This window comes from Balaenoptera musculus, chromosome X, assembly GCF_009873245.2.
Source record: "Balaenoptera musculus isolate JJ_BM4_2016_0621 chromosome X, mBalMus1.pri.v3, whole genome shotgun sequence".
In the NCBI taxonomy this organism is placed as follows: Eukaryota; Metazoa; Chordata; class Mammalia; order Artiodactyla; family Balaenopteridae; genus Balaenoptera; species Balaenoptera musculus.
In genome coordinates this window covers 97,572,529-97,575,868 of record NC_045806.1, presented here as the reverse complement: position 1 = coordinate 97,575,868, position 3,340 = coordinate 97,572,529, and positions in this window count along the sequence as shown.

Sequence of the window (3,340 nt, the reverse complement as noted above, 5' to 3'; positions counted from 1 at the left end):
TCCCTGACTCTTGAAGGGGAGCAGAAATTGCCACCCCAAAATACATCTCTTTATCCTAAGGATTGTTTTAAGCTGATTATTTTTAAGAAACAGGAGACACCGGGAAAGCTCTGAAAACTGAGTAGAAGTTATCCATTTGTAAGAGACATTTACATTTATAAGGGAAATTTCCATTTGTAAGGGTGTCTCCTCCTCTGTCCCAGGAAAAGGAGGATGACTAAGTCTCTGGATCTTATCAATGGAGAAGGCAATGACCTAAATCTGCATAACAACCTTACTCTTGTTTACTGTGTTTTTCCCAATAGCCTGCTGTAACTGGCTCCCCCAAACCCCAACATCTTCTTCTGTCTTTAGCTGGAGATGGTATTTAATGTAATGGCTTGGGCCATTTCAGGGAGTTAATTTCCCTGGGTACTTCCCATGCATAAAAGAGGTACATATGTTGTTAAACTTGTGCCTGTTTTTCTCCTGATAATCTGTCTTTTTATTTCAGGGGGGTCTCAGTCAAGAATCTAGAAGGGTAAAGGGAAAATTATTTTTTCTCCTGCTTTTCTGCACCCTCAGTTCTCTGTGTATCTTTATTATAGCACCTTATCACACTGATTTAAGAATATTGATTTACTTATATGATTCTTCTATCAGACTGTAAAGTCCCAAAGGCAGGGATTGATTGATTGATATTTATTTCTGCATCTCTAGTGCCTAGTACATTATTTACTACATAGTAGATGCTTAATTAATATTAGATAAATAAAAAATGAAGGAACAAATGAATGGAAAGTTAATTAGGGAATAGAAGAGACTAAAAATTGATGATGCTATGATTTCTTTTTTACACTAATGTCAAGTTTATATCTTAATTAGGAGCTTTTGTTTCAGTTATGTACATGTGGGAGGTAATTGAGGATTTATAAGAATTTATACCTCTGGTCACCTTTGTGTTACTTTATCATGAGTTAAGTTAGACTGTACTTTGCATAACTGAAGTGCTGCCTGACTAGATGCTGATGGGTCCTTTTAGGGTGAGTAGGCTACATTATGTCACCAAGAATTTCTCTTTCATTTGCCAATCCTCTACCATCTTACAAAGAAAGTCACTGCAAACTGTGCCCCAGCCACCATGCCTCGGGACTCTTCTGCCACCGCTCTGCCTGCATTGCCTCATCTTGTTCATTCTTGCTGCTGTTTACAGCTGCTACTTTAATAGAATGAGCCAATCAGGTTCCCCAAGCAAGGTGAGAAAAGTTTCCCAGAGGAGCAAAATAATTGTTAAATCACAGGCTCTGCTGATCAAAATCACTTCTAACCTCACTCAAAAGCCTCCTTTTGTGCCTGGAACAAATTTAAATAGTTGTGCTTCTTCTCCCTTTACTACACATTCCCCCCCATACCCTACCTCCAAAATCAACACCTTCTTGCCAATGAATAGCCTAATTCAGACCTCCCCTTTCCTTTTCAGTGAATGGGTCAAGAAGTACACTCTGCTCCCTTCCTGCCTGTTCTTAGGCTATTGTGCACTGTCCAAATATGCTATAAGCCCTGCCCAGAATGAGAATGTGGTATATGTCTAGGGAGGGAAGTTTATCACTGTTATGCAGCCATTTATTATCTATATATATTATCTATAATTGTCTCTAATAAAGAGGCCCTGGACTATTCCTCTTGCAACACAGGTGAGCCTCATCAGCCCACAGTAGGCACAAGCTACCTGTCACACACTGACAAAAATCCAGTCTAGTGACTCAGCCCTTCAGAATGTGCTAGCTTATCATTTCTGCATTACCTTGGGTGTGGCTTGCCTTCCTACACTTATTTATGTGCTCCTAACTGTAACATAAGTATTTTCAGAAGGTGTTTCTGTTAAAAAAAAAAAAAAATTAGGCATTCTACTGCCAAATAGTCATATCTACTATTTCCATAAATCACATGAATATTTTTGCCAGTACTTTTTAAAGCCAATACATTCATCCACCTGACTCCCCATTACAATATTTGATTAGATAACACTGTGAGGTTCTTTTACTCTGAGTTATTTAATACCCTTAAGATTTCAAGAATTGCATCTGAGCAAAAATTCCCTGTTGACATATCTTCGTATTAATACCTTAAAATGCTCTTTTTAAACAAATCAAATTAATCACTCTAGTAACCATGAAATCTTTCTTTTTGCATTTTCAAATCTCTATTCCAAAATTTTTGATTTAATCTCTATTCAGATATTATAAATCCCCACGAGTCTTCAAAATTCTCAAATATCGCCAGTCTCTTTACAAAGCCAATCAATTACATTGAAGCCATAGGGAAACATTTTTTTACAAGTATCTGTAAATATTCTCTCAAATGTTCCTGAATATATTTAGATCTAGATAGATAATTCAAGCTGAAATATGCAGCCTATTAAAGCTAAATGCTTTTCATGTTAAATTTAGGCCACGACCAAATCACCAAGCTTGCTAATTAGATTTTCTGTAGTTTGATCAAACTAGAGAGTTCAAATCTTAATGCTAACTAAATTGTCAGAATTCGTTCCCTTTTTAGCAATTTGATTGATGTGAGAAATTTAAATCTGAACAGAAAAATGAGTTCTGAAAATCCCCCATTTTATGTTTTCCCATCTAATAAAAATCACATGTCTCTTCTTCAGGCAGAAGTAACTGAAGTGGCCTCCCAAGTCATCTGATCCTCAAGTTTACCTAAGCAGAGATATGTGCTTTTCAAAGCTCCAGTTCCTGGAACTATGTCTGTACATTGGCTGGGCTGTGTCAATGGCGGAAGGCGTAGGAGAGGAACTGTCCTGAGCTGTTTCATGTCAACAACTGGGTCTGCTCAGGACTTTATCAGCACCCTCCTGCCTTTCCAACTAGCAATTTAAGATGAATAGGAGGGGAATTTCCTGGTGGTCCACTGGTTAGGACTCCGTGTTCTAACTGCCAAGGGCCTGGGTTCGATCCCTGGTCAGGGAACTAAGATCCCACATGCTGCGCAGCACGGCCAAATAAATAAATAAATAAAATGAAATACATCTTTAAATATATATATATGAATAGGAGGATATCCATACAGCCATGGCTTCTATTCTACCTGCTGCTGCTGACAGGTTATTTACTATTGCCTTCTTCTGGCATGTTTGGCATTAGGGTTGGGACCTGACAAGCTATTTCCTGAGTGCGGATGACCAGCTTCATTGAGTGTGACAAATATTTTATAAATTCTATATTTCTTTCAAGAATCACTGTGAAAATAAACCACCCCTCACCCCTATCATTTTATTTTGACAATAAGATGCTTTGTTGAGTAAAGAAACTTAAACTATTTTAAAACTGTCAATGAGTAATTTAGT